This window comes from Xiphophorus maculatus, chromosome 23 (genome assembly GCF_002775205.1).
Source record: "Xiphophorus maculatus strain JP 163 A chromosome 23, X_maculatus-5.0-male, whole genome shotgun sequence".
Taxonomy (NCBI): Eukaryota; Metazoa; Chordata; class Actinopteri; order Cyprinodontiformes; family Poeciliidae; genus Xiphophorus; species Xiphophorus maculatus.
Genome location: NC_036465.1, coordinates 4227897 through 4254460, shown reverse-complemented (window position 1 = coordinate 4254460; position 26564 = coordinate 4227897). Strand labels below are relative to the sequence as shown.

General features: G+C 34.2%; 1 protein-coding gene across 1 annotated transcript in view; it reads right to left on the bottom strand.

Moving 5' to 3' along the window:
* bbs12 (Bardet-Biedl syndrome 12) overlaps positions 1 to 26564 on the bottom strand; it is a 47030-nt gene that overhangs the window by 9193 nt on the left and 11273 nt on the right. The window lies entirely within an intron of this gene.

Here is a 26564-nt window from a genome sequence, read left to right as displayed (position 1 = left end):
ACTTCATGCTTTGAGCTGAACTTGGTATCACCTGAACGAGATCTGTTTTACCTACCTACATCTTTTGATCATCTTATAGGAAAGATGCTCCTGCTGATTAATTGTAACATGAAGCGGAAGTCTGCTTTTGTCCAAAACATCAAACCTTGCTTAAATAAACAGGATATGTAATGACGTGTTTTTCCGAACCGTCAGACGGCTGTCTATTATTTTGAGGATGCTTGCCACTGATTATGAAAGTTGTGATAACCTGTTCTAGACAGCGACAGAACCTCAGGTGGAAAATTTGAAAAGTTCTCTCTCAATATGAAATCCAACATTTGAAAAACATTCCATACAAGAAATGTTATTGATATTTCATATTGTTATGCCTGGTTTTATCGAAAAGGATTTTTCAAACATTCCTTTGCAGATTTCTTTTGTTTCTGCTCTTTTATTTTACTTAAGCCTTTCAGATTATTAAATACAATATGACCAAAAATAAAATTCCATTTTCATTTTCGATTTCTTTTATTAAGGAAATAAAGCTATACCACCCAATTGGTTCTTTGTGAAAAAGTCCCTCTACACCTAACAACTGGCTGTCATATCCTTGGCAGGAATGACAGATTGATTTAAAGGTCACACAACAGTAACTCAATTGATTTAGGTTCAGACTTTGACTATGCCATTCATAACATTTTTGAAGCCATTCAGAAGTGGATTTCTGATTTAGTTTTCTGTGAGATCCAAATCTGCTTGAGGTTACTTATGACATTAGGAGATTATCCTTCAGGATTTTCAGGCAGAGAGCAGAATTCATGGTTCCATTAAGACCTGCAGGCCGTTCAGGTCCTGAAGCAGAAAACCGACCCAGATCATCTACCACCACATTTAGCTGCTAGCATGTATTTTAATTAAATGTTTTAAGTTTTAAATACAACCATCATGGAAGGCCACTTTTGTCTCAGTCCATAGAATATTTATGATGTTTTTTAACTGAAGTATTTTGTATTTTATGGCCTTTTTCTTTTGCCTTGGGACACCCTTTACATAGATCCAATTTTTGACCAGCCTCTTATTTTTTAATCACTAACAATTACCTTAAAGAAGCAGAGGAAGTGTTCTCAATTCTTTTCTGACTTCCTGAATGAGTTGGAGTCTTGGGGTAATTTTGGTAGGCCAGAAACCTCTGTGGATAATGACCCCCTGTATTTTACTGGAGTCCTCATATGGCTCAGTAACTTTTTCCAGACAGATAAATATTAATAACTGATTAATATCTCACATGTTTTGATATCTTTCAGCTTACTTAATGTCATAAGGTAAGCTATGTTACTTAGTTGCTGAACCTACAGTTTTAAAAACTGAACCCCGCTTTACCAAAAATGGCGGTTAATTTAATTTGAAACACCTCTTTGCCTTAAAAAGTGACAATTAAATACAAGCTGAAGAAATCTACACTGCTTATTTATTATGGACCAAACTAAATTGCCAAGCTTGAACCTGCTAAGATGAAACTTGGAATTGCTTTAGGTGAGCCATATCAAAAGGCCAGTTTTTCACTTGCTTGCATCATGTAACCTGCTATGACTCAAATCCATCCACTGTGTTGCAGTTCAAAGTGCTCCACTCAACAGGTGAGAGCTGAAACGCAGATCTGAAGCTCACTTTGAGTGGACCAAGGAACTAAAAAGTGCCTCAGTAATACGCATCCTGATATTATGAAGGCAAGTAGCTATTCTGAAAGTATGAATACTATTTTTTATAGCTATTTTATGTGAGAGCTTATAAGAAATCAATATCTTACCCATAGGATGTGACTCTTGAGCAGGCCCAAGAATGAAGAAAGTGATCATGCTGGAACTCCTTTTTCAGAAGGGTGGCAGTGGTTTATACAGATGTTATTTTAAATGATAAACAATTGCTATTTAGCTATTTATTTCTGACAGAGTATCCAAGAATCACCAAACCGTTTGAAGCATATACTGGAAAATCAGCTTTTTAATCTTGACATGTTTACAGGTCATTTTCATCAAGCCAAATCTCTGAGTGAAACATTTTCTTATGGTTTAGGATTTTAAATCATATACAATTTGATCTACTTTAACATGAACTTTAAAAACAATTCAGTACTCAACACCCTAAAACTGTTATGAGTGACTTAAATTATGTACAAAAAAAATACATTAGAAAATGCTTTTATTTTTATTAGTCAGAAATATTTTGGTTTATAATGACAGTAGCTTAAGAGCAAGTAAAGTTGATTTTAGTATCAAACAACCCAAAGTAATTTTTAACACAGAGTTCAGTTTAAGAGAAATCCATGTGGAACTACAGCAAACATAAACACACTATAAAATAATAATAATAATCAACAGCTGTATTGTTCACTAATAAGAGCTCTAGTCTGTAGTTTACATACTGGCCTACTTTCACTCATATTTAGAGGAGCTAATGATGGTTAATAGAAGTAGAGACTCAGACTTTGAGTTTAAATATAGTTTTTAAATGCAAGGCTGAGTCACATCTGAAGGCTTTAATTTAGCGACTTAAATGTAACCTGAATCCAAGTCTGCACCTTATGCATGTAGAGCAAGAGAGTCCAAAATGTGCCTGGGGGGCCATTTGTTGTCCATGGAGTGACTTTTTTGCTATTCTTGACAATAAAATTCAAAAAGAATTGCTCAAACCTGGTTTTCCTTCTCAAGTTTATATTTATTCAAAGAAAATAGTCTTACAAAAGATGTCACTGCCTTTCAAAAGAATATCCTTTATCAACAATTCGTTTTGTGATAAATCAATCTCATAGTAAATATGCAAACATCCACTTGTTTTTACTCACAAGCAGATTTTGATGCACTCATTTGGAAAATTCAGCTAAATGGCACAAGATATTTGCTTTTCAAAGAACAACTGATCCATATCGTGTTTGTCTTAATTAACACACAGACAAATACAGAAAGCAATCATTATTTAGGATGTTGTTTGCAGATTTTAAGTTTCAGTTGCATGATGAATTGCAGCTCCCTTTTCTACAGAAATCTGACTTCATTGTACAATATGTACAATTCTCATTGCTACTATACTTAGTATTATCCGTACATTTTCTTGTCTCATGAGAGTTAGTTTGTAACCATCTTGTCTATGTAGTATTTATTGTTGGCTCTTTAGCACAGTATATTAAACAGGCACATGAATTTTATAACATGGTTTTAAGTACAAATATTTGATAATTATTGAGTCAGTAGGTTATAATATCTTTCATTAAATTGAAATAAGGGACAGGATCAAATAAGTGTTCACTTCTTCCTGCTCCTTTTCAAACAGAAAAGTAATAGTAAACAAATTATTTTGTTCTGGCCATAAATTTCTTGTTAGAGTTTACTTGCTATCAAAAGTCTCTGATGTAATTCACTACTATTTGAATAACTCTTGAGAGTAAAGCAAGAGGGATTTAAAATTTTATAAAATATGAGACAAAAATTAACTGCAATGACAATTTTGAGATCTGACGTTTAGTACGTAGTGCAGGTAATATATTTATTGTTCATAAGTTAAAAAGAAATTGGAACTCTATTGTACAGTTTATTAACATCAGACGGGAAATTCTAGCAATTTTATTTTGTGTTTTTTCCAAAAAGGGAATTAGATTACCGGTACTTAACATTCAAGGTTATGTTGAGATGGTTTTCATAAAACAATCATTTAACCCTGCCATGTAATTTCAAACAATATAGATAGGTAAGAACAGGTTGAGACTTTATTGGCTAGATATAATTTTTAACCTATTTCTTTGCAATCTGCTTCATAATTTGTCTTAACATATTTTTTTAATGTAGACATAGATACAATTATATCGGATCAAGGAACTGACAAAAGGAAAGGCTACTTGATTTGCTGACAGCAGACTTAATTTTGGTGAAGTTGTTATTGTTCACTAAATGTTTGATTTTAGAACAGAACTTTCCAATAGGAGTTGGATGTTTTTGTACAGCGGCGGTTTCATGGCCTTTAATATCTTCACAGCCCCTCAGCCGGGCGTTATTCCCCTTCTGTTGTGGTTAAACAGCATTCACATCACACAGCCCGTTCAGAACTCCCACTGCTCCGCCGCTTGTTGTGCTTTTTTTCTTTTTCCAATAAAATGATCAATTTCCAAAACAGCTAAGCGCTGCAAGTCTGGTCAATGCTGGTAAATGAAAGAAAAGTCAATTAACTCTTAAATGTCAAGAATGTGTCACCACTATGTGGGCAACCTATTTACAGGGTCCCCTCTGTGAATAAGAGAAGTTCAACACAAAGTAATAACTGTCACTGTGCTGTGGAGAAGCAAGGACTGACTGCAGCAGTGGTATGTTTGACATTTTAATCTTAACCCATCAATTTAGCCTTCAGAATTAACTGAATTTATTAATATTACTTAATTCTGTCTGAATGTTTGAGGTTTCAGAGAAAACATCTGCTAATGTTGAGACTTGTATGTTAGAAAAAGTTGAAGTCTTATCATCAATGCTTCCTTTGTTTTTGAGATGTTGAAGATACAGATCTAGTCTTGAGTTCTTTATTTGGTTTGTTTTTTTCCCCTGTTCTGTAACCTCATTCTTATCCAGCACAATCAAAAAGAAAAATACATGTTTTTAAAAACTGAAACATCTTTAAAGATGTTGCTTTAATGTGACGTAGGCATAGACAATCCAGTCTTTTTACTCAGATGTGTTTTCCCCACCTTTCTCAAGTTCCTGTTGCACACCTGACTTAAAAAAAACACAGAAACTTCATAGGGCAACTTGTTAAGAGAAATCTGTTTCCACCCCTTAACCAATCACATTTAAACGTTTAGGGAGATCCGAGTTTTAAGGTTGGAAAGAAAGGTGTACACATCTTTTCAGTTACTATGCTGCATTACAAATGTAAATTTAATGAGAGTACATGTTTCTTTTCAAGTTTAGATTCTATAAACTAATTTGATATAACCAGGTGTTTGGTAGCTAATTGTTACATTTACTTACTTGAGTAACTTTTTGAAAAAGAATATACTTTTAAGAGTTGCTTTATTACATTGTACTTTCTACTTTTGAGTAATATTATTATGACATAGTGATACTTTTACTGGGGTAAAATTTCTGAATACTCTATCCACCGAGTAACTTCACTAAATGAAGATTATATTTTACCAAAAATGCACCAGACACACGCCTACAGTTTATGTTAAAGTGAGACTTCTTGTTGTTTCTACAAAAGCCATGTTATTCTAAAGCTACTTCATCTGCTGTCTAATGAACAGTTCTTTTGCTTAGTTTTTATTTTATGACATTTATTCATTCATTTGTATTAGTTTTAAAGCACATTTTACTTTTTAAAATACCAGAATTTGGGAACAACTATTTTTTGTCTGTCTGATTCACTTTTGTTAAATCAGATGTCATAATTAGTTACTAGAGTAGCCTTTTAACCATTTTTCTTTTTTTGCTTTGCTTTTACCATTTTTTAAAATCTTACTTAACACTCCTGCGGTCTTAAGAGATGGGATCATTTAGACCTAATGTGTTTTTTACTTTGTGTGCAGTCCAGTGTGGATGAACCAACCTTGTGTGCGCTTTTACTATTTTTTTTTTCTGTAGTTTCAAAAATTCACAGTCCGTGGGAGGTCTAAGTAATTTCTTGGATGGCTACTTTTTAATTGTGTTTTAGTTAAAATATGTTTGTTTTCCTTGAGTAAAATTTTGGGTACTTTTTGGTTTTCCTTAATTTTTAATTTGAATATTAAATTGAGTTTAATGAACTGTTGGATCATTTGAATGACGATGTGATTGAAATAAATTACTTTTTTTTGTAAAGAGCCTCAAGATCACATTTGTTGTGAATTGGCTATAAGAAAATAAACTGAATTGAATAATAATTGATTCACCAATGACTATTATTAGATAGCAGATCTATGTTTTGGCAGATAGACACTTAAAAATAAATGAACTAATAAAATGAGTGCAATGATACTCATTTTAGTATAAGGTAATTTTTTTTTTACTTTTTTGGGCCTCTTGTGTTTTGGGAGATGAACATAAGTACATGGCACACTTTCACAATCATGAAACACTAATTTGTGTTTGCATATAAAATACTTTCTTTACATAAACGTTTGAGGCTGTAATGTAAGAAAACATTGAAAATATTCAAGCGGTATCAATACTATTTTGAGTTTTTGAATGTGGAAGAACTTTGAGATTAAAAAAATGGGGCAAACTGAAATGAACTACCAATGAATCTCTGCAAAAAAGCATATGTGCATAGTGGTTGAGAAATAGAAAACGTGGGTGTAATTGCACATTCAGAAGAGAAATGAAACATTTTTCTGAGTCTTTTTTATCAGATTCCAGCAGTTTTAAACATGAGCTGCTGACAAAAAGATTATTGTTGCATTTGTAAATCTTGTTTCCTCTGTAAACACGGCAGCGGAAAATCAATGTGCCAATAAAAAAAGGAGAAAACGGAAACAGGTGAACTTCCATGTTTGACACAGTTTTCTGGTGAAGATAACATCTGAACAACAGTTGCGGATTTGGTAATAGGGAACCACCTTGAACTTAATGCTCTCATTTTGTTTTACAACTTTTTAAAATAAAATAATAATAGACACTTTAAAAAGGTTACAAGAGTTTGCTATCCTGATATTTTGATTGAAACTGGTAAAGCCTTGAACTGAACAATGATTGCGATTTATTTATTATACAATTCAGCTATGTCATCCCTGGTGTCATACCGGTGAACAAACCTGAGCAGGCGATCCCCCACCCACGCCTGCTGTGTGTTCTTCCTGAACGCTTACGGTAATATCGATCATGTCGGATTTTCTGACTTAGAGAAAAAATATATGTCTTGGTTTTGTGTCATCATTAAAAGCTCTAAAATAAAAAAAAATTCTGTGCATTTAACAACCTCTCTGTATATTAGAAATCCAGTTCATAATGTGCAGACTTACACAGCGTCGTGTGTACGTGCTGAATGCGAGCTTTCGAACTTGCGCCCACTTGCTCGCAACCTGGAAATGCATAGTGTTGCCAAAGGGGAGACCGCAGAGTCAGAAGTCATACTACTACTGCAGGTGGGAGGAGGAAGTAAACGACATAATTATAATTTAGTAAACAAATCCCCCTGATGCTGAAATAGTTTGAAGTACATGGGTCAAATGTAACAGCAGAGTTTATGTACTTCATTTTTACTTAACATGTTGATTACATTTTATTTTAAATCACTCACACTCAGGATAACTAATTTCCACCACAAGTTAATGCACTCAGCTGAGATTTAAACTTGCTTTGTTAGGCTGAATGTCAACAAACAAAAAAAAAAACAAGTTGTGTAGGTACAGTATGACCACGTCAACTCAAAACAAAAACAAAATTATGATACTGATGAGCAACAGTTGTGGCTGAGACACTGTCACTGATTTCTGATTCCATGATATAAAGACATAAAGTAAATAAACCAGCAGATACGTACATGATGATTATTGGCAGCAAAATGCATTCAATACTTCAAATATTAAATTGGAAAAAATGCTTGTTATAATTGGAATTGAGGTTTTAAGTTGATAATTTAAACTGCAGACATTTTTTTTTTGTTAAAAGAAAAAAAAAACACCCACTTCAAAATTTCAGTGTCTAATTTTGAACATGTTTCCACAGTTGATTTAATCAAAGGCAAAAAGAGGAGGTTGGTAAAAGTGTTTTGTCTTTGTTTTGCAAACGTAAAAAACATTTCTCACTTTTTAGCTATGTGTAAGATGTTACTACATGGATCCTCTCTTCAAGTCGCACATTTTGCATTGTGTTTAACACTCCGGGTTACCACAAAAACTCTCACTGCGTCACATGTCACCTTTGACAGATTTAGTAACAAAAAAAGGTAACCGAGGGTAGCGACGCTTTTACATATGTTCAACGGAAAGAGCTGGGGCACCTATGATGAGAACATTTCTCCACACTCAATATCCAATTTTGAAAACATTTAATCACACTCACTGCTTATGTTCGAACGTGGATTTTAAAATTTTAATTGAATTTAAAAACACATTGAGTTTTTGAAAATTCCAGATTAAACACTTCTTTTGTAACAAATGTAAAGAGTACATTTTTACTATTGTGAAAAGGGCTTAGGTGCCCAGATTTTATTTTATCTGTACAACAGCTACTTATTATCTCTAGGATTACCTTAGGCTTTAACTTTAGATACTTTACATTTAAACAAACACTCATTTAGGTTTGCACAACGCTGGTTAACTGTTTATGCTTTTATTACTGCAATAATCTGATATTTCAGTGAGCAATAAATGCTCATCAGTTTGTTTTTAAACTAATCTTTACGTTACAGCATATAAAAATACAACATTAAAAGTCTAACAACTGACTACATTCACTGTCAAAAGTTAGAAAGTTTCACATCTCAATGTTTTATTTCAAAAATGTGATTGTTAGATTTTCAAGTTTCCCTGACTTCAGGATACTGATATATACACTTTTATATACACGTTATTCAAATTTTAAACATAAATGTACATCAGACAATAAGTAATGAAGTTAAAGTAGCATTATTACCGGATTTCTTTGCTGCCAAAATCATGTTTCTATCAGAAAGAATTAAGGTTTTCATATCTGAGTCCAGAAACTGCTAATGAGGAAAATCCTATTAATAAACTAAATTAAATATGAAAATTGAAAAAAAGTTTTCAATTTTCAATCTGCATTTTTTCAGTTTTACTGGTTCAGGGTTTTTTTTTTTTTTCTTTTTGCAATTTTGACTTTTTTAATTTGAACAAAATGTTTACTCTTCACACACTTTCCTTATTAAACAGGTGCTTAGTAAAAAGAAAAAAAAGACACACAAACACACACATGGTGGGTAATGGGGGGTTCGCTGATGGCAGCCCCAGGAGGAAATTCTTCTGAACTGAAATCTACCTGAAGACACATTTTCCTTTCTGAATGTGCATCACAGAAGGCACTCCTGATAAGCCTGAAGACTGAGGGAGAAGCACCTCTCAGACCTGTCCAAGCCCCCACCCACCTGTTCCTTTACGCTAACGCACACAGAGAATAGACGAGAGGGGTTTTCTCTCTTACAGTCACTCTCGCTTCCTCTCGTCTGGTTGCGGAGGATGATTGTGAAGATAGTGTGCGGAGAGAACGCGTGTGTTATACCTCTGACAAGGCAGAAACCCTCAGCTAGTTATGCAGATGGACATGCTGACTAAAATTTGGCGCCACCTGAATTTCCAAGGTGTGTAATATTATAGCATAATGGAGCAGATGACCTTAATCAATCATACCTACACTGATATTTCCATACTGATCACTTTTGTTGCGTTTTCTACATAAAGCAATGGTAGCCAAGGAAAGCTCTCATCTGAAAATATTTCCAGTAGTACATATTCCTCTTTCCATCATTTAATTATTCTTCCCCCTCTTTGTAACAGACATTCTGGCTGCAGAGTATGGACAACAAATCATTTGTCAACATTTTCAACACCACTCACAGTGGGCTGTGGGACAGCTTTCCTTCACATCTACAGTTCTGCTGCAAGAAGTGAAAAATGTGTTGCAGTGCATGGTGAGGTGAATCTGGGTCACTCTAACATGAAACAATCCCATGGAAATAAAGAGTAAATAACATCCAGATGCCGCTGATAAGCACAATGAACTGATTTTCAGTAAGTTTAACTTCAAAATGTACAAACCCTACTATTTTACATTAAATGAGACTCTGTTATTGCACTACAGCTGTTCATGGCAATATAATCAAACTAAAATGCTTGCTTATTTAGGTGTGCAATGGTACACAAAAATCTATGCTACCGTATATTTTCAGCATCACAATCCGTCAAGAAAAAAACAATAAAATTTTGATATTTTTAAGCAGTAATCTATTTAACTGGTGAGTCTGTTTCCGTTTCTTACATTAATGTGATTTTCTTATGTTTTAAAACTGAAAAGTAAGGAACTGACTGGAGTTTTGGTTGGATTTTTTTTTAAAATTATGTAAAATAAAGTAGTGTCAGCATGCATGACTGTAAGAGAGACCTCTCAGGTCTTCTGGTTCTGGTTCTGCTCTGCATCCCCAGAACCAGAACCAAACGAGGAGAAGCAGCTTTCAGCATCTATGCACCACAAATTTGGAACAAACTTCCAGAAAACTGTAAAACAGCTGAAACACTGACTTCTTTTAAATCTCGACTAAAAACCCACCTGTTTAGGATTGTATTTGAAATGTAATCAATTACAAATTTATTGATGGAACTTGACTTAATGCTGTGTTTTGATTGTTGATTCTATATTGCATTGTGTTTCTGTGTTTGTAATGATGTAAAGCACTTTGAAATGCCTTGCTGCTGAAATGTGCTACACAAATAAAATTTGATTGATTGATTGATTGATTGATAAATTATAGGATTGTGCCCATGTTGAGAATAAAACATCTTTAAATAATTTGGAGCTGATTTGAATTTTGGACAACCTAATGTCAAAAATGAATGCACCAAGTACAGCTGTTTGAACCCCCCCCCCACACACACACACACTCTTATTCCTCCTACTTGCATTTTATACAAGCATGATGTGGTTTCAGACAGTTAATTCAGTTAATGCATGGTGAGCTAGCTTATTAATGGTGTTGAAAAGTGTGCATTCTGACATTAAGTTTTTATTCTCTTAAACAAATCCTGCAAACACATTGGTTTGAACAGGTATTTGCAGTTCAGTCAGTCTTGGCTCTGGCTATTGTTCAAACCAAGATGAAGACACTAATGTCTTATCAGTCTGTTAGTGGAGCTGTCAGCTGTTGGACACCAAACGATGGGTCCTTCCCTGAGCCCCTTGCATTTAAACAGATGACATGAACTTATTCCGTCTGACAACGTTAATACTGGGACAGCACAGTGGTGAAGTTGTTATCACTGTTGTCTTGCAACAAAGATTGGGGTCTTTCTGCATGGAGTTTGCATGTTCTCCCTATAAAAGAACATGCATTTAAAGGGAGATGCATGTTCTCTCTGGGTGCTCCATTTTCCTTCCACATGCAAGAAACACAAATGTTAGGTGAGCTAACTTCCTCTAAATGCATATGGATGATTTGTGTTTTTGTGATGCTCTTTGATGGATTGGTGACCTGTCCATTGCGTACTATACCTGTCACTATCTCATAGGAATGAGATTCACAGCACTGTCTAATTAGTGTAATAGTGTCCAACTGGCTGAATAATCATTTGGATCAGTTATTCCCAAATCTTCCAACTTTGGACCCAAAAATGAAAATTCTAGAGGCTCATGACCCGGACTCTTGTTTGAGCATACAATTATCAGAGTCAGTTAAAAAGTGGTTCAATGGCAACAGAATCAGCACCAATAACTGTCAAAAGCAACATATTGGTCACAGTGTTGTATAGTAACGAAGTAAAAATACTTCACTACTTTACTTAAGTATATTTTGGAGTACTTCATACTTTCCTCGAGTATGAAAATTTTTGATGACTTTCACTTTTACTTCACTACATTTCCGAACTTAATTGGGTACTTTTACTCCGATACATTTTCAATGTGTGGTTTAGTTACTCGTTACAAAAAAGCGAGAGAGAGAAACGCAAGTGTTTTGAACCCACCTACTGATTAGCAAGTAGCAAGCAGGCTACCGAACAAAGTCCGTATCCTACTTGCCTGGGCTTGTTCATCACCACCAATAGGATACACCTGTTTCGCTTCTCCCATTAAACACAAAGCAAGTCTCGCAATCAGCAGCGGTCACATGGAGGAGGAGACGGAGACCACAACGACTGCAACTACGTCGGACACGGCTCCAGGGGAACCACCAGCTGGTGATGAGAGCCCATGGCCTTATTTAAACACAATACACGCTTTCGTGGGTGTTAAAGATTCTTCGTACTGCATGCAGTTTATGTTATTCCTGCCCGAAGATGTGGAAATTCTATCTTACAAAAACTCCCCGTCCAACTTGAAGAAACACATCGAGGTAACGTCTTATGAAATGGTTATAATCCTCCTGTTTCAGTAACTATAGCTTGGTCACTAGACACTACTGTGAAATCTTGAGCATAACGTTACCTGTATAAATGAACTTTGTTTGGCATTGTTTCAGTTCCACACGTGGTGTATTTAGCTGAGGCCTAATGTTGACTGTAGCAGGCTACCTAGACTCCTCTGTTCAAGGGGGGACGGAAGCCATAGCGATAGCAATTTAGACAAAATTTAACGAATATAGGAAAGGCATGCAAGTTCAAAACCAGGTTTACAGATGCCAATAAGCTGCATTTCCCTCCCAATTCTTTTTTTCTTTTGCATAATGACCAGTTGTGTGCACCACCTACTGACTGTAGGATTGACTGGTTCACTGATTTGTGAAGTAGAGTAATCGTAACAGCTCTTTTTCTTCATGTTGGCCGCATTTTCTGTACTATTTATTTTTCTCATTTTCAGCACTGACCTTACTTGAAGGGAAAACTTAAGGCTTACAAAAACTTTGTATTTTCTGTCCTGGAGGGTATACTAAGAAGCTGGTCCAGTTGTAAAGCAGGTTAAGTTAACCTTGTGCTATAGGTAAAGCACCTAATTTTCTTAACTAAATGATGCCTGCAGGTATATCTATTAGCAGGTTTAATTTTGCCTGCACTTGGTTGTGTACATTATTTTAAGTGTATTTGACAAGTTTACCAAAATATAAAAAATGTCATTCAAACTGCATTTGCTTTGTTTTACTTTTTACTTGTACTTTTCATTACATTACTTGAGTACATCCATTTTTACAGTAATTTCCATACAAGAAATTTCAGATATTTAAGACTTTAACTCAAGTAACATTTCAGTCAGTGACTTCGACTTTTACCAAAGTCATATTTTGGAGAGGTACTTGTACTTTTACTTGACTCTGAGATTTCAGTACTTTATACAACACTGATTGGTCAATACATATTGGTCAATATATTGACCAATATGTTGCTTTAGCTTATTCAAGTTCTATTTTTTTATTTTTAGTTTTTATGTACTTTACACTATTTATAAAATGCATATGGTTTCTCGTTGGTATTTTTGTCTTTTAGGTCATTTTTATCAAGAGGATCTCAAGACCTCAGACTAACATTTTTGTGACCCCAAGGGAGGTCCTGACCTCAACTTTGGTAACCACTGGTTTAAACCACAAGAGCATATTTTTTTCTATTTCAATGGCTGCACTAAATACATTTCAAAATAAAATCACATTTCTGACCCATGGAATGGTTTAGAGGCTTACATCATTTGAGAAAAGCTCTAAAAACAATTGCCATTGTACTAATTTCCACTTACACTGCTTATTTATTATATATTTACACTTCCATTGTTAAATTAGCATTTAGTTATTAGTTTAGTGAACATAATTTAATTGGATGTGGTCTTTAGTCTTTTCTTAAGGATCCAAAGTGGAGTTCCTTCTATGTATGGTCGTTATACAGCAGGAAGACCATCGCACTATCTGGTAAGATGCTATCGGTTGCTTAATGCCCAAAGTCTGTTGGATGTCCTTGATTACCTTCGGTTCAACATGAAAACTTGAAATGGGTTTCCTGTTGTGGCAAAAGGCTTTTTCTGTTTGTGTAGGTGGCCGAGATAAAGAACCTGCATTCAGGTTGACAATACCACGCTTACGAAGACTACCTATGAAACCGTACGGCTACGGCTCCACTGATTCAAAGTGAAAATGGGAAGTGCCGTCTCCCTGTAGTTTCCTGTCAGGTGCACATAAGTGACATTGCATTGACACACTTGTATGTATAGGCGTCACGCACGCGCGGCTTGACGACACTCTCGACTCGACGTAGTGGTTGCCAGTGGAAAAGAAAATTCATTACTCACACACAATTAGTTTCTACAGTTTTCCAGCTCTGCGAGTGGTTTTCCTATGTCCTCAGGGATAAGTATATAAAGGTAAGTAACAGGACTCTTTGCATTTCCAGTAAATCTTTCATAGAGCAACTTTTGGTGATCTGACTCCTACTCCTGACGATATGAAGCTGGTTGCTTTTTGCCTCTTAGCACTCTGCTGCTGCACTTTGGCAATGCCAGCCCCAATGAAGACCTCGTCCATAAGAAAACTAAGAGAAACCCTGTTTGAACTCAGAAAATTTAACGACACCCTAACGGTCAGTATAGCTAACATTGCTTTCATTGATTTGCATACACTTTGCATAGTTTTTGTTACTTAAAACATGCTTCTTCATCTGTGCCTTGCAGAGTATGGATAAGACAGAGAAGAGGGTGAACATGCTACCAAAGAACACTGAGGTAAGCAAAGTTATTTTGTTAAATTAATATTGACATTATTGTGGTTGCTTACTCATTGTTGTTGCTCTCCCACTGTTGCTAGTAATTGTCAGATGATTGTTACTGTAGGTGTACATCAAATGATATGTTAAGTCACAACTAGTGCTAGTTGACAGGCACAGGCAATCAGCTGTAACTCTTTAGGAACAAACTGTGCTTGGAGGCTCAAGAATGATGTTTTATTAAGTTCAAATTAAGGACAATTGTTTGAGATTTTTAAGGTTTTCGATGTTTTTGTAGAGAATGCGGACTATGTATCTAGAGCAAGCTAATACTCTGTAAGTAGATAACAAAATATGTCATTTAAAATAACTATATTTTAATATAAAGAAAGTGATTTCAGTCAACAGTTAACTTTCTGACCTTACAAAAAAAATCAACAGCATTACTTTTAAATTCAAATTAGTCTTCCTTCTTGTTAGCCAAATGTACTTCAGTGAGTCAACTCAGGAGCTTGCTCAGAGCACTTTTTCATTTTCTCACAGCTTCCGTTGAGTAAAATGTGATGAGTAATCAAGCAGAGAGCTTTTGAAACCATGGTGCTTCCTCACACTACCTCACAAACTCCAAACTTTCTGAGAAGACAGGCTATCTTAACAGAAACTTTAACTTTACACCCAAATCCTTTTTGAGAACTTATTTTGCTAAATTACTAATCCCCAATCAGTCATGGAAAAAAGTAAAAATCCAACATCATTTGTTGTAGTCAAATGAAAACTGTCCCACATGGGGAATTTTTAAACAGTTTTAGCTGTTCTTGTGTTTCCATGGAATGCTTTTTGCTCTAACCTCACAACAGTCATACAAAAAACAAACAAACAAAAAAAAAGACAAAAAGAAAACTTTGGGGCAGGACAGCTGGAATTTTGCAGTATGATTATTGTTTCAAAAATATATATTTGAACAAAATTTTTTATTAAAGTTTGTGGAAGGATTTTACCCAGAACTTTATTATCATAAGAATATTGAAAGCATCATCTTGTTAAGTTTCGCTTTAGGTAAAAGAGTTATTGATGCATCACACTCAGAAATCTGATATGAAACAAAGAAAAAACTTTCTTGGAAGCACTTTGAATGGTGCGATGGCAGGAAATGTTTTAAATATATATAAGAACAATAGCAACTGTGCTGCCATTGAAACAACCTCCAGAGATCACTTAATGTCTTGGCTTTACTCAAGTTTAACTGGATTTGGGGGATTAATCATTTTTAAAGTGCATAATATCAGCAGATTTTAGAGCCAAAAAATCTAAAAATACAAAAAAAAGAGAAAGAAATACAAATAAATCACAACTGGCCTATAACAGATAAAAAGTTTGATAAAAACGAACATGAAAACAAATTTAAAAAACTTAAATCCATTGTTGGTATAATGTGAAGTATTATAAATATGCAATTGAATTTCTTTTTTATATATTAAAATGTTTCAAGAGGAAAAACTGGAAAAAGTGTTAATTTTTTTCCTAAATTCTTCATTTTACAGCAGGAGTGTGGTTGTCTGTCGGCTCTGAAGTGCTTTGAGGAAGGTGTCTCGACATTCAGCCATACCATGCAACAAATTAAACTATTCAGGAGCCTGAGAAACAAGTTAACTGTAAGTAAATCTGCTGTGGTGAAAACCAAAGTTTAGATTCACTGTAAAGGTAGCTTGGATGTTCACAGCTAAAATTAACACATCTCTTTAAATTTTTACAGATAAGTGGGCTGCAGTTTTGTGCCAAAGATTCTACGGTAAGAGCAGCAAAGATATGAGATTTCCCATATGTATTTATGATGACTGGTGTCGAATCTGGAGGACTAGAAACTAATTTTCTGTATTTTGTCCCTTTAGCCCTCATGCAGTGAATGCAAAACACATCCCACAGAAAGTGTTGATGAGTTTCTCAACCAACTAGAGTCTCTTCTTCAAATGGTAAAATCATTATTTTGTTTAATTGCACTTTTCACAAGCAAAGTTTATTTATATGCATTTATTTTACTACAATAATTGACCAAAAACACATATTTGCAACATTAAGTGGAATTTTCTTTTCTGTCAATTTTAGGGCATATCCAATCTGAGTATGAACTGAGAGAGGATGACGACCCAGACGTGAATAAGAGTTTAACATAGAGAACACACTACACTGAATATAGTTCAACGTAACAAATATATATTAGCCTTGTAACTATCTAATTTATTTATTTATTTGTGGTGTGGTGATGAACTCAGTGAAGCTACAAAGAATGTATGTCTGGAAAAGCTGCTTTGATGCCCCCCAGTGGACTTGCCTGGTCTAACTTTTTTTTTCCTCCAACAATGAAGGGAAAAGTTATGTATTTTGTAGTTCTTAAAGAATATATTTATTAACATTTATACAATGTGTAATGTGGTATAGTAGAAGATGTTACATATCATAAAATGTGCCTGTTAAATAAATGAAATCGATAATAATTTTTGTTTTCTCGTTTTTGGATTCCAACTAATATTTAAGATTGCATTAGAAATAGATGCAGGTTAAAGAGTTCTTATCAAAGCTTCTCCAAAAACAAGAAGTGGTTTGTATTTGGGGTCACACTTTCATTTAGAAAACCACAGCTTTTAATCTGCTAAACATCAACTCCAGATATGAAACTGATGAGTCTTTTTCTTCCGTTTGACTTGAAAACAAACTGACACTTAACAAGATCAGATACGTTTATCACTGCTGTATTTAAATGTATTTTCAGAGTTTTTTTTATACGTATTATAGTTTGTCTTTCAGCTGAAGAGGCCTATATACATAATTCAAGTTCTTGTTTAAAAAAGCCTTCAATCTACTGCTCAAAAGCTTAAAGCAAGAAAGGGATTTCTTTCTGAAGCCACAGCAATTTCTATTTAGAGCTCAATATTCATGGATAATAAAGATTTTCATCTTAAGTTGAAACTAGAGTAAAGTTACAAAAAAAAATACCCCAAGCTTTGAACGTCTAGAACATCTGACAAATCATTGTTCAGTGTTTCATGTAAAAAATTATGCCACAGTTGCAAACATGACATGGCCACCTACCTCAACTAGCCAAGGCTAACCTTCATGGTCTATGTACAAAGTGCTATTTGTGGTGAAATACCAACACTTCACATTCCCCTGTAGATCTCACACCCACACTGGAACGGTGACAGCATCACAAAGGGGGACGCTTTTCCTTAGTAGAAAAGGGAAACTACTGAAAAGTGAAAGTCCAGACGTTCATAGATCAAAGTTCTCTGACAAAACTTGAAAGTTGCTCCATCCTATTTGGCCAAGCTTGAACAAATTTGTAAATTATGAACAAAACGTTTTATAATAGCTGTTCCAAGCTGGTAGAGGCCAAAACAGTAACTATCATTAATTGTACCAAATGGGAAACTCAGTTTACAAGAATTAAGACTCAACTCACATCAAACAACCCGCATGACACAAACATTACAAATCACCAAAAAAAAAAAAAAGAATACAAGAAAGCAAACAGATTACGTGCAGTTATTTTTGAAAAGATCCATTAAAAGAGAACAAAGGAAGTTCTTAATCAAACGAGTGGTTATCGCTCATCAACAACAGAACTGCCTCAGGCCAATTATTTATAATTAAATATATTGATTATTTCTTTAGTTTTGTAAAGTGTAAGTAGACAGTTGTAAAGAAACCAGACTCTTCTAATGACATTAAAACAACAATGCAAAAAAGAGACCTCAATTAAGTGAAGCATCATGGTAAAGTTAGTGGACCAAAAATTCTTCCCAATGATTGAAAAACAACAAAAAAAAGAGTGACAATTACAAAGAAAACTACTTCATTAAATTGCTGGTAAAGCAGCTCTTTAAGCAAGCAAATCATGGCTGAACCTCATTTGATACATGCTGCTTTTCTATTGTTTTTGTTAAACAGATATTGACCATGGGGAGTCTGTGGAATGCCTTTGTAGATTTGAGATTAAATTTATGTCATCTTTAACCTTGTGGCATCTGAAACTCTCAGCTAAATTCTGTTGACAAAATATCATTTTATTCTGATATATGACGTTAAACAAAGTGTGATGAAGACTTACTTTTAAACAATCATAATAAGCATCAAACGTATTTATATAAACTCTTTCACGTCAAGAGTTAACGAGGTCTCAAACCGCCCAGTCCTGGAGGAAACTCACTAAAAACAAAAACCTGAAAATGACCAAACGTTTTTTTCAACCTGCTATCAATAAGTTAGACTATATTAGACTATACTGTATTATATTGTAAGTAGTTTTTATTTTACTAGTTTTTATTATTCTACTTTAATTTTGCCCCCTTATGTACTAAAAGGTACATATGTATAGCTACAAGGATATGGTATTTCCAGAGGTGGTGAGTAACTAAGTACAGTTACTCGGTTACATTTGCCTAAATAGCTTTTTGGAAAAAATTACTTTTAGCAGTAGTTTAATTGTACCATACTTAATCCTTTTACTTATACAATATTATTATGTATCATTTCTCTTAAACTTTCTGGATACTCTACTACTGTGAGTTACTTAACTGAAGGAAGAACAAACATAGTTTAACCAAAAATACATGAGACAGAGGCAAACCTACAGTTTATGTTAAAGTAAGACCTCTTGATTGTACACAAGCTTTGCTGTTTTAATATTATCCTCTATCTCCTGAGCCATTTCTAGGTCAAAAACACAGTAAATACTATAAATTGTCACTGGAAGTACTTGCATATACTTTATGTACTGTAAGAGTTTCACAAGTTTTATATTGAAGACTAATTGATTAGGAAATGTGTGTCTTCTGCTTTAATTTGTTATGTTGTACTTATTTTTATTAATTGCACATACCTATATTTTTAATTTTGTCTGATAACATCAATATAAAATATTAAATCAGATGTTATGAATGGTTACTCAGTACTCAAGTAGCCTTTGTACCAAATACGTTTTTTCAATTTCTTGGGATGGCAGCGTTTGCTTTTACTTGAGTAAAATTATACTGAAGTAGTATTGAACTTTTGGGTACTCTACCCACCTCTATATTTCTTTATTGGTTGAAGGAATAAAAACCCATTTCAATGAGAGTAACACATAACTTAAAAACTCTGCCTTCACCACCAGATGGCAGCATGTCAGAGGCAACAGTTGGAGGTAAAGCGTTAGAAATGAAGGGAAAACATGACCAGTTTCTAGCTTTCTGATTCAATGCTCATTTTCAGAAGATGTTCCTAATTAGATCTGTTTTAGACTGTGCTTTTCTAAAAACATATCCTGGATACAAACTGTGTAGATTTTTACCTTCAGATCAGCGCTACAGCGCCCTAATTACAAAAACCAGCTGCCACAGAGACCATTTCCTCTCCCAGGATGTCTTTCTGATAAACACAATAAACACCTTTCAGACTGAGTAGTCAGCATCGTCACAATTGTCAATTTTTTTTCTTTCCTTCATAATGCAATAAACTTTAAGTACATTAACATATTGTTACTTTATTCTTATTTTATTTGCTAAGGTTTATACATTATATATGCTGTGAATGCTTGAAAACTGAAGACAAATTCCACACAATCTTGACCAAAAAAGCTGATTCTGTTTTTCATTATTGTGACAGTTCAAAGTTCTGTTTTTTTTTTTTTTTTTTGCACTCTTAGACAATTGGGTTTTAATTGCGAGTCACTTTATAATTGTATGTAATATGTAGTCTACTGCTTCAATAAAAACTATTTAGAATATTAACAGTGTGAACTTATGTTTTAAATCAATACAAACAGGTGCAATGACAAGCTGTGCAGCTGTGGTTAATGTTTGAGGTGAGACAAGTCCACTATGAAGCATGTAGGAACATGCTAGTCCACATACCACTTAAAAGTCTCACTATGACTAGGGTAAACATGTTTTCACCTGTTTTAAGCAGGTGCTCCAATACAAATATCTATACTATGTACTTCCCAGATTATAAAAGGGGATTTTAGCAACAAAGAAATGCGTTAGATTTCTACTAAGATGTTCCTCACACCTGTGAAAAATGACTTTCGGGTTTTGTTTACTTAAACCACAACACAAACCTTGGCATATGTGTTGACCAAGCAGAAAAAACAACAAGCATCAAACACTGCACCACAAACAAATGTTCACAAGAAATTTTTATTTAACCTTTAAGGTTCTGTAATGAGTGAAAAGGTTGAAATTGAATGATATTTTGAAAAATAAGATAAGATAAGATAAGATGAATCTTTATTGTCATTGTCACAAGGACAACGAAATTCAAAGGGTGCCATCAGTCGGTGCACATGCCCAAAAACAAAAAATAACTGTCTCACAATTCACACACAACATAAGACTAAGCTTTTACTTCAGAAAATAGTTTTATTTTCTTAATTTTTAAAATTAAGAAGTGGCAAGCATTCTGGCCCCTACATGAAACAAGTGTTACAGTCAGTGTGTGTACTAATGTAAAAAAAGACCAGTGCTGCAGATACCAATGCCAGATGAAGTTGCCATTAAACGGATTAGAAGACCTGAGTGACCTCTTTGAAGTCCCTCAGGTCTTCAAAGAGGATGAATTGCGTTGTATTCCATTTTCATTTCAACGCTCCTACAACTTAATTATCCTCATTAGTTTGTAGAGCCACCAATGTGCTTTGGATGATTGTTGTACTCACTAACTTAGTTTCGGCTGATGTTTAGAAGGCTTCAAGGCCAACTTTAGAATAACTTGCTGTACAGCAGAGCTCATGATAAGCTAAATAACAACAACTACTAAGACTGAAAGAACACAAATTGTCAGCTATTCTTGGAAACTGTTATTGGGCATTTTCATGGACATGCTCATTGCTATGCATCACGATTAAACCACTTGATAATATTTTTCCAAAGTTAATAGTTTTAGCTGTTTTATAATCTATTTTGCTGTAACTTTACAGTAGCAGTCTACCAAAGTTGAAGGTAGACTTCAACTTTACAGAGTTGAAGTCTAAAGAAGCGGTTACATGTTTTACAGTCATCTGAAGTCATCTCGGTGAAATTTTGAGGAATGTGTTTAAAAGCCAGGTCCATGTGTAGAACCCAAGCAATTCAAATGATATCTACCAATTCAGCCAATAAGAATTATGACATTATGTGTTGACAGAACCAAAAAAACATGTGGTTGATGCACACCATACCAAGGAATATCTACCCACAAAATTCAAAGGAATTTTAATGGAAAAATTAAAGTTTCTGGACATCAAAGTTAAAGTGTGAAAAATGCATATCAACCAAAAACACTTTTAAGAAAACAAACTGGCATAACCATTAAAGGTATTTCAATATATAGATGGTGTGTATGGATCCCACGTCGGGGTCCATACACACAAAATGCTGTAGGTAGGTAAACTGGTATTAGCACTGTGGAAATATCAACTATTTATTAAAATATGAAGTGCAAAAAAATAAATTGCCTGATGCACCATTTGACAGATAAACACAATCTGCTCACATCCTCATCAAAGAAGTATGCATATCAATGTTTCAAAGTACTATGCCAACAGATCAATAATCGTAATTTATATTCAACAATGTAGACAAGAAAAATGTATGGCTGAACTACGTACCATGGTCCTATGCAGGGTTTAGATTGGAATTTGTTGTAGCAGGACTTTGTAATGGCTGTACTTTTAGATGAAGTCCACAATGCAGACAACCGCAGTCATATATGTTTTTCTACATTGTATCTTTTCTTTTGCATACATTCCAAGTTGTCCCATTTTGATTGCGCTAATTATTTTAATATTTCTACATGTACACTTGATATTTTTCAAGATGAAGAACTTCGCAGAGGTTTTCTGAGGGTTGTTCCATGACACAGCCCTGCTTAATGGGTGCTGTCCTGTCCCAGTTTAATCCCTGGTTCTATCCTAAAATATTCCTACAACATACAAATGGTCAAAAATGGTTAAAAACTAACTTTTAAATGTCTAGGGTGCAGGGAGGGGTTTGCATAATGCAACATCATATTGTAAATGTTTTAAAAGCATTGCAAACATAAAACACAAAGTTGTTTTTTATTTGTGGGCCTTTAAAATACAATTAAACTATGCTTTTTGTTTTATATGCTCTTTGTGTTTATATACATAAGACACCAGAGCACTAGGAAGAAAACCCTGCAACATAGAGAGGAATTCCCAGCTTTGCAGCTGAAACCACAATGTTTAGCATGAAGGAAAACCCAGCAGCTGTGTGGCTGCTAGTAGAATATCCAATTTCAAACCATTTGTTTTAGTATTGAAAAAAATAAGACACAAGCAAATTATCTTTGTAATTGTTGTGATGCTTTATATTGATCTCTAAACAAACAGGCTGCACTTAATGTGTTTCTCTTATGACTTTTTAGATCTTTCTTTTGTTAATCATCAGCAACTAAAAGTATTTTTTGTGAATAATTTATGAAGCATTCCGGTTTGTTTTAATCCTAGTAGCCTCAGCCTTTATTGCACCTTGCAACTTTTGCTGTGCTCACATGATTAATTGGGCACAGAAAAGTATACATGGATTTGTACCACTTGCCATGCACAGTGGCAGTTATAACTTTTGTTGCTGAAATTAGTTTATCTACCTTAATGATGGCAAATGTGAGAGCAAATGCAGAAATTCAGAGGATAGAGTATTTATTCTCCCACTATATAAACCATATGGTTTTTAGACATAGCCTTTGTGGGCTATGAATGTGCTCTGATTTCTAAGAAAGGTTGTTCGTTCAATCTTCAAAGCTTTCTTGTTACTTCGATTCTTAAAACCTCCCCCAACATTCAGCTTCTCACACAACCCTGCAGAGCAGCAGGCTAGTAGGTAAGCAAACAGTGCTCACAAAATTAGGGTTTCAATCCATGTGTTACCAGACTGTAATAAACATTTTTTAAAGAAATTTTAAAAAAGTATTTTTAAATTTCATAAATTATGAAATTTACATAAATGACATAAAATATTTAAGTTTATGTAAGGGTAACTGTGTCCCCACCTTAGTGTGTACCTAATTTAGTTCAGAGTAAACTCTTATTTTTCATTTTTAGTGTTTTATGATGGACGGTTTTACAGTTGAGACCTGAAATTCTCTCCTCCAATGTCTTCTCATCTTCTTTTAATTAAATAAAGACTAATTTTCTGTACTTACCAACCGAATATCCGACAACAAACAAAAAATACATTTGTCTTCATGAGTCTTTCTGCAAAGGAATCATGTAGCGTTAAAACAACAACTCTGGCCAGATGCAAGTTAGCAATGTGGAGTAGATGATGGTTGTACTTTTCTGTTATTCTTATTTGAGCTGTAAAATTAAATTTGGTCAAAAAAAGCCAAATTTCAGTGACCATGATTGATTTGTCACTGAAAAAGGTGACAAATCGCAATGAAAAAGGTAAAACATTCAAGCAGCTGAATATTTTTTTAGAGACAGTATATAAAAGGTCTTTCATGCTTGTTTTACTATTAAAATGTGAAAATAAACTAATTTCTGGATAAAATAATATATATATATATATTGAAATTTAGAGAAAGATCTTAGCTGAATGATGACATGAAAGCATAACTTCTGTACGTCTTGGACAGAACGTGTTACGTATGCACTTGCCAAGCACACAGGACTGCAGCTGTGCACTTGTGGTGCTGCAGAACACACCAAATAACTGACAAGTGACAAGATATTTTCCTTGACATGGATTTTATTCATGTTTTTTTTACATTTGAATGTCCTCCATGACTAACATTGTTTTGGGAAAGATCCCCCTTTTAATATTGTAAAATGTATTTACAGAACTAATATTCTTAAAACATTCAAAATAATACTTAAATTTTAGTTTAAAAGCAATACAGAGAGCTTCAGGTTAATCATTGAGAACCAAACAGCCAGCTGCAAAAGTCTCCAAACGATAACTATAAAATAAGCTTTGCCCTAGTTTATAAAGATTTCCTCACACATATCTCCATTTTGGTAAATGTATACTCAAAACAAATTCAAAAATGCATATTGAAGAAATGAAAGAACGCGTCAGAAAACTGAAAACTTGATCTTATCAGATCTTGGCACAAGACCGAAGACAAAAAAGTAATCCCTCAAGTTCTTCCAGTTAAACATGACCTACTTTATATGGGTATCTAAAGACTGTGTTAACTCTAATGGTGCACAGTTATTTTTTCTGAAGGCCACATCATGTTAAAGACCAAACGAGTGGCTAAAAAAATATATTTATGTATATTCTTTTCCAAAATATACATAAATATAATGACAGAAAATCAAACATGTTAGCTTAATTTCAAATTTCAAGAAGGTGTGTCAAGAACATGACCAGCTGACCGGATCTCAGCCTATGTATTATGAATTAATCATAACAATAAGCATATCAAACCAACCTTACTCGCTGTACAAAAATGCTCTAGAAAGTTTGAAGAGACATGCAGTCTTCTCAAACTTTCTTCACATCTCCAAACTCTTCTGACAGTCATGCAAAACAACTTATGTTTATGGTTTTTGACCCAGATTACAAAGCAAGAGCAGAAATTTAATGACTGAGAAAAATCCAGTGCATTCAAAACTAGTCAGCCTGAGAACCTACTACAAACTGTTACAAATGACCTGAATAGCTTTCATTTTTTTGCTTATTTAGAAATAAACTGAGATTGATAAAGAATAGAATGAGACAAATGTAGAAAAATGACAAAAATTGAGGAATTCGCTCTTGATCTGAAAGACATAAATAAATAAAATGCCTCCTACCTACATTTGAACATTATTGTTCTATTAATAAAAATAATTTTGCTACCTTTTTAACACTGACAAGGATGCATTTGATTATAATGTAACATCTACTGCTAGAGTGTGACACGTTGCTGTGGTGAGGCCTGCGGTAACCAAACTTCCACCCTCTCCAATGGCGTCACTACTATCACGGAAACTAAAAAAATTATTTCCCTTTGATTCATTGAGCGATTATACACCAACATTCAGGTTTTGGGACATTAAGAGAAATTTGTGGTCAATGTGTCATTCACCTTACTATGTCGTAGTACACCTAGCGAAGACCTGAAAACATAAAGTTCAAAGTCTACCTAATTCAGCTTTTTAACCTTAACCTGTCCAATGCATGACTTGCAAAACACTACTCTGCACGTGAATTGATAGCAAAACTCGCATCTTGAAGCTTAGTTATTGAAACATGACTTTTTCATCAGAAAATTTTAATTTGGAATGTTTGAGGCTCACAGATCGACTACAAATCTGAACAAAAATATACATTTGTAGATGGAAACTTTCAGCCTCAGATCTTCTTGACTCTAGATGTCAGAGATAAAACATTAAGCTATTGGAAAAACACAACGTAATAGGAATTTTCTGAATATGGACAGTTCTCATGCCCTGTAGGTTAATTTGTGGCAAACCACAACTTTAATTATACTTAATATTAGTAAGTAATAGTAGTCATCACTAAAAAATTATACTTAGCCCTTACTTTCGGTTCAAAGTGGGATTCTAATTATTAAAGAAAAACTGTAAAAAAAAAAAAAACTGTTAACATGTTCAAATTAAATGTATGTTCTCTATAAAAAAAAAAAAGCAGTGTGTGCCATTATTAAACAAAATTCTTCAAATGATAGCAAAATGTCAAAAATGTTAAACATTTTTTCCCTGTATGGTCATGGCATCCTGATATTAAAAGTTACTATGAGTGTGAAGATGGACTTCAAAGATATGGAAACAGCAGGGTGCCCCCCACCCTCAACCAGCAACAATTTCCATGGATAGAAATTTCCCTACCCTCTTCAATAACGCCAATATCCTGACACATTCACTGCCATTCTGAGACCTCAAGGAACCCCAGAACTGAAACCTAAATGACTAGTGAAAGTATTTTTTTAGCAATAGAGAAAACTGACAATTACATCCGATATGATTTAAGCAGGCGTTTGGTGGTGATGCTAACCTGTGCTACCCGGGATTCTAGTGGGGATTCCCCCAACAGTGTGGGCGTCTAGAGAAACCCTTCATTTCTGCTGAGTCTACAACTGGAGAATGCTTCCTTTCCTTTTTCTAAAGCAGTCCTATGTTTTATTTTGATGATTATTATTTTTATTATAATATAACCCATGTTGATTAGCTTTACATTCTGTACATTTTAACATAAAAAACCCAAAACATTTAAGAATTAACCTTCAATCTGTACAACTATTATTCCCCTAGGTTTTCTATGTAGCAGATTTACTTAAATATAATATCAAACTCAAC